The sequence below is a fragment of the Triticum dicoccoides genome, chromosome 5A, assembly GCF_002162155.2.
Source record: "Triticum dicoccoides isolate Atlit2015 ecotype Zavitan chromosome 5A, WEW_v2.0, whole genome shotgun sequence".
In the NCBI taxonomy this organism is placed as follows: Eukaryota; Viridiplantae; Streptophyta; class Magnoliopsida; order Poales; family Poaceae; genus Triticum; species Triticum dicoccoides.
The window spans coordinates 571,977,351-571,984,086 of NC_041388.1; positions in this window are offsets into that span (position 1 = coordinate 571,977,351).

The window sequence follows — 6,736 nt, forward strand, 5'->3', positions numbered from 1 at the left end:
GGGTGTTTGGAGCGCAGACTATTCTTATGTTCATCGACATACGGGGTCACCAAGGTAGAGTTCAGTAGAACTGTGTAGTGTGCTTGAGACCAAGAATATCCGTCCCTGCATATTATTGAGTCACTTCCAAGAGTGCCTTTTCCAGTCAGTCTTCCCTCATACCGCGATTTAGGGAGACCTATCTTCTTAAGGCCAGGAATGAAGTCAACACAAAACCCGAGAACATCCTCTGTTTGATGGCCCATGGAGATGCTTCCTTCTGGCCTAGCGCGGTTACAGACATATTTCTTTAGGACTCCCTTGAACCTCTCGAAGGGGAACATATTGTGTAGAAATACAGGCCCGAGGATGACAATCTCGTCGACTAGATGAACTAGGACGTGCGTCATGATATTGAAGAAGGATGGTGGGAACACCAACTCGAAACTGACAAGACATTGCGCCACATCACTCCTTAGCCTTGGTACGATTTCTGGATCGATCACCTTCTTAGAGATTGCATTGAGGAATGCACATAGCTTCACAATGGCTAATCGGACGTTTTTCGGTAGAAGCCCCCTCAATGCAACCGGAAGCAGTTGCGTCATATTCACGTGGCAGTCATGAGACTTTAGGTTCTGAAACTTTTTCTCTGGCATATTTATTATTCCCTTTATATTCGACGAGAAGCCAGTCGTGACCTTCATACTGAGCAGGCATTCAAAGAAGATTTCTTTCTCTTCTTTCGTAAGAGCGTAGCTGTCAGGACCTTTATACTGCTTCGGAGGCATGCCGTCTTTTTCGTGCAAACGTTGCAGGTCCTCCCGTGCCTCAGGTGTATCTTTTGTCTTCCCATACACGCCCAAGAAGCCTAGCAGGTTCACGCAAAGGTTCTTCGTCACGTGCATCACATCGATTGAAGAGCGGACCTCTAGGTCTTTTCAGTAGGGTAGGTCCCAAAATATAGATTTCTTCTTCCACATGGGTGCGTGTCCCTCAGCGTCATTCGGAACAGCTAGTCCACCGGGACCCTTTCCAAAGATTACGTGTAAATCATTGACCATAACAAGTACGTGATCACCGGTACGCATGGCGGGCTTCTTCCAGTGATCTGCCTTGCCTTTGAAATGCTTGCCTTTCTTTCGACATTGATGGTTGGTCGGAAGAAATCGATGATGGCCCAGGTACACATTCTTCCTGCATTTGTCCAGGTATATACTTTTAGTGTCATCTAAACAGTGCGTGCATGCATGGTATCCTTTGTTTGCCTGTCCTGAAAGGTTACTGAGAGCGGGTCAATCGTTGATGGTCACGGACAGCAACGCCTTTAGGTTAAATTCCTCCTGTCTGTGCTCATCCCACATACGTACATCGTTTTCATTCCACAGCTGTAAAAGTTCTTCAACTAATGGCCTTAGGTACACATCAATGTCGTTGCCGGGTTGCTTAGGGCCTTGGATAAGAACTGGCATCATAATGAACTTCCACTTCATGCACATCCAAGGAGGAAGGTTATACATATATAGAGTCACGGGCCAGGTGTTGTGCTTGCTGCTCTGCTCCCCGAAAGGATTAATGCCATCCGCGCTTAAAGCAAACCATACATTCCTTGGGTCCTTTGCAAACTCATCCCAGTACTTTCTCTCGATTTTTACTGCGACCCGTCAGCGGGTGCTCTCAACTTCCCATCTTTCTTTCGGTTCTCACTGTGCCATCACATCAACTTGGCATGCTCTTTGTTTCTGAACAGACGTTTCAACCGTGATATTATAGGAGCATACCACATCACCTTCGCAGGAACCCTCTTCCCGAGGGGCTCGCCGTCAACATCACCAGGGTCATCTCGTCTGATCTTATACCGCAATGCACCGCATACCGGGCATGCGTTCAGATCCTTGTATGCACCGCGGTAGAGGATGCAGTCATTAGGGCATGCATGTATCTTCTCCACCTCCAATCCTAGAGGGCATACGACCTTCTTTGCTGCGTATGTACTGTCGGGCAATTCGTTATCCTTTGGAAGCTTCTTCTTCAATATTTTCAGTAGCTTCTCAAATCCTTTGTCAGCCACAGCATTCTCTGTCTTCCACTGCAGCAATTTCAGTACGGTACCGAGCTTTGTGTTGCCATCTTCGCAATTGGTGCACAACCCTTTTTTGTGATCCTCTAACATGCGATTGAACTTCAGCTTCTCCTTTTGACTTTCGCATTGCGTCCTTGCATCAACAATGACCCGGCGGAGATCATCATCATCGGGCACATCGTCTGGTTCCTCTTGATCTTCAGCAGCTTCACCCGTTGCAGCATCATTGGGCACATCGTCTGGTTCCTCTTGATCTTCACTAGCTCCCCCCGTTGCAGCATCACCGTATTCAGGGGGCACATAGTTGTCATCGTACTCTTCTTCTTCGCCGTCTTCCATCATAACCCTTATTTCTCCGTGCCTCGTCCAAACATTATAGCGTGGCATGAAACCCTTGTAAAGCAGGTGGGAGTGAAGGATTTTCCGGTTAGAGTAAGACCTCGTATTCCCACATTCAGTGCATGGACAACACATAAAACCATTCTGCTTGTTTGCCTCAGCCGCATCGAGAAACTCATGCACGCCCTTAATGTACTCGGAGGTGTGTCTGTCACCGTACATCCATTGCCGGTTCATCTGCGTGCATTATATATAATTAAGTGTCCAAATTAATAGAAGTTCATCATCACATTAAAACCAAAGTGCATACATAGTTCTCATCTAACAACATATAGCTCTCCAGAGCATCTAATTAATTAAACCATACATTGAAACTATGTAAAACATTTCAATGCGAAAACAAATGCGATCAAAATCGCAACCAAGGTAACAATTGATCCAACGGCATAATGATACCAAGCCTCGGTATGAATGACATATTTTCTAATCTTTCTAATCTTCAAGCGCATTGCATCCATCTTGATCTTGTGATCATCGACGATATCCGCAACATGCAACTCTAATATCATCTTCTCTTCCTCAATTTTTTTTATTTTTTCCTTCAACAAATTGTTTTCTTCTTCAACTAAATTTAACCTCTCGACAATAGGGTCGGTTGGCATTTCCGATTCCCATACATCCTACATAAATAAAATCTATGTCACGTTGGTCGGCATAATTTTGATAAACAATAAATGAACCAATAGTTATAAAGATAATATATATACCACATCCGAATCATAGACAGGACGAGGGCCGACAGGGGCGGATACGAAAACCATCGCACTATATAAGATGCAATAATAAAAGTAAGAAAATAATACAAGTATCTATGTAAACATACAAGTAAGAATATTTTTCCTTTCAGAAAGAAGATAAGAACAAGAGGCTCACCACGGCGGTGCCGGCGATGAGCTCGGTGCGGGTGATCGACGACGGTGAAGACGGGGACGGGGCGTGACAGAACGCTAAATCTAGACAAATATTGAGGAAAATGGAGCTTGGAGGTCGAGCTTGAAGTGGAGAAAGCTTAAGTAGTGTGGCTCGGGCATTCCATCGAACACCTTGTATGCATAGGAGGTGAGCTAGAGCACCATCAAGCCCTCTCCCCCTCGGCCAAAAAAAAACAGAGCAGTGTGCATGCTCTTACGCGAGGGGGTATATATAGGCACCTCATTGGTCCCGGTTGGTGGCATGAACCGGGACTAAAAGGGAGCCAGGAGCGAGGCCCATTGGTCCCGGTTTGTCCCACCAACCGGGACCAAAAGGTCCAGATGAACCGGGACCAATGGCCCACGTGGCCCGGCCGGCCCCCTGGACTCACGAACCGGGACTAATGGGCTGACCCGGCCTGGACCAAAGCCCTGTTTTCTACTAGTGATATTTCAGGTGCCTGGGGGCCCGAACGGTTGGAGATGCTCTTAACCATGCACAGGATGCCCCGTGCATGGTAGAACATTATTTCTCTTGCTAGCAATGCTAGTTGATGTCACGGCTATAAATTGATCGAGGTCAAAGTCAACCAAAAGAAAAAAATGACATGATATATAGTAGTAGTTAGAATGAATGTGTTGTATGAATTGCCTAAAACTTTTAAGGGTGTGTTTAGTTGAGTAACCAAGCAGTGTGGAATGACATATGATTCCATTCAACCGAAATGGAATGGTTCCATTTCTGTGTTTGGTAGAGGCGCTTGAGGAATAGAATGGTTTCAACTTGGTGTTTAGTTGAGGAGATGGAATGGGATGGATCTGATGCTAGACAGGGCCGGCCCTGGGGAGGGGCAGGGGGCAGCCGCCCTGGGCCCCCAAAATCGAGGGGCCCCCTCCCAGGGTACGCAGGTTTGTGATAAGCCATAGCAGCAGTACGTACGTTTTCCTACACATGTTTTGCTGTTGCCTTTTTTTATGGAGAAACTTTTGCTGTTTCCTTGGATCAGACATCAGGCCTCGTAGAGCAGCGGGATATACTGGGCCTGGCCCTGCACACGGACGACCTGATGATCGTTCCCTAAAACCCTCCCAGCGTAGAACGCCGTCTATTCCCCAATCGCCGCAAAGCCATCGCCGACAGATCCCAAAGGGCAGCGACGGAGGAGGAGCACGCCCTACCAGTAGGCTTGCCTTCAGGTTCTGGTAAGGATCGTCTGGCATCCTTTTGATCGAATCGTGTAGGGTTATATGGATTTTGAGATTTATACTTTCCCCCGGCTGAAAAACCTGTAGTCACTATGAGGATCTTCGCTTTGCATCCGAAAAATAGGAGCCATGGTACTGTTGTTTGATTACAAAAATTAGGAGCATGGGATGAGTCTATTGAAGTGGGATTAACCACTAAGTTGTGTCGAACTCGTTTGCTTAACTGGATAATCAATTCTTTCTTTTGTTGCGATGCTGCAAATGCATTATCTGAAAGGCATCCATATGATTCTTTTCCATAGAAAAAATTATCTTAGATCTTGAGGATCAAAGTGGTCATGATGTTTTTGGATCTGCATGCAAGTAATATAGTGAATTTATTGAATTTCCTATTCAATGATTTTCTCATATAGTTAATGAAATTTGACTCACGGGCCTCATTATATGTACCAGATGGTTTTAATGCTTCATCAAAAAGCAAAAAAATATATCAAGAAAAACATGAATAAGGAGGCACAGGATGCGTTGAAGCTTGCTAAGGTATGCATTGCTGCCTTATTTGATTGTTTTTGTCATACTGTAAGAAGCATATGCATCCTTAAGATAGGTATATACATATTCACGTAAACCGATGTAAATGTCCCAAGTGAGATTCATAGTAAGGGCCCCATGTTCCAGCTCTGCCCCGGGCCCCCGAAATCTCCGGACCGGCCCTGATGCTAGATAGAAACCGTGATGTTTCATGTAGGATATATATAAATTTTCACATTAACTCGATTGCATTTTCAGTTGTAATATTTACAATTTTAGTCGTATTTCATTGGTATTCAGCACTTCCTTTTTTAAGTTCTATCTACGGAAGAGCAGCAAACTAATCAGCCAAGTACAAAACAATGAGAGCGTTGCATACATCCTGATCTGGCCGGGAAATGTGTGGCCATCAAATCCAACCGAGCTTCCCGCCAAATCATCGCCACCACCCACAAGCTGTCCCAATTTCAGCCGCCATTGCACTGCTCTGCTTCTGCTTGTCGCTGACCTGTTGTTGCTGCTACGCTGCTCAAGATCCCATCCCTGGTAGAACGAGAAGTCGCTGCTTGCCACCGCAGCCTCATGCTCTTGGTTGTTGCAGCCACAATGCGCAAGATTGATCCCATCCGTCGCCGAGAAGTGCTCCGCCCGTAGCGCTGCTTGCCCCGCACCGCACATCCTCTCGCAGCTAGTCCGTCGCCAGTAGGGCCGTCTTCAGAAATTTAAGGCCCCGGTGCGGAAAATAAATTATGCTACAGTTCACCTATCAATTCATTGGTATATAAACAATGTTTTGGAACCAAAAGCCCACTAACAAATTTCAACAATCTCCCACAAAGTCTCATTAGCACATCTCACCATTTGATTCCAAAACATTGTTTATATACCGATGCTTAGTGGAGACTGTGAAGTTGAACTTTCACTTAGAGATTTATACTGCACTAAATCACAACTTGAATAGTGGACTATGCCTTAAACTACAAGTTTTCTGCAAGACTAGTTTCACATAAATTCTTGACCGATACTGGGCTGCCGCAAGGCTTCCCCGCGGATGAAGCATATACGTCGTACTCCAGGGCATTTTCATAAATTTATTAGAGAACACCCAATTCTCACAGACTGCGATGTTAACAGTCAAATTCATATATGTGTGTTTCTCAGAAGATGTTCTGCAGGACAACATCTCTGCTTACCCGAATAAGCCACTTGAAACACATTAAGATAAGTATCAACCTGCCATGCAGATCAGGAGAGTATCACGGAGTGGGATAGTTAATATAGGGGTCTCTCCTCCTAGCTAACCAACAACTTGTCTCTCACTTCTACTTCACGGGATCTCCGATTACATAGAGAGGGTTACCACTATGGACAACTCATGCGGTGGGTCTCAAACCTATCTTCATCGATGCATTATCTATCACATTACGTGATAGAACCTTTGTGAAGGGATCTGCCAAATTTTTCGACGTTTGGATATAATCCAACGTAATAACTCCGGAGTTCCTCGATTTTCTGATAGATTTTAGTCTCCTCTTCACATGCCTTGAGGACTTCATATTGTCCTTAGAACTATTTATCTTGACGATTACAGTTTGATTATCACAGTTCATCAGGATAGGGGTATTTG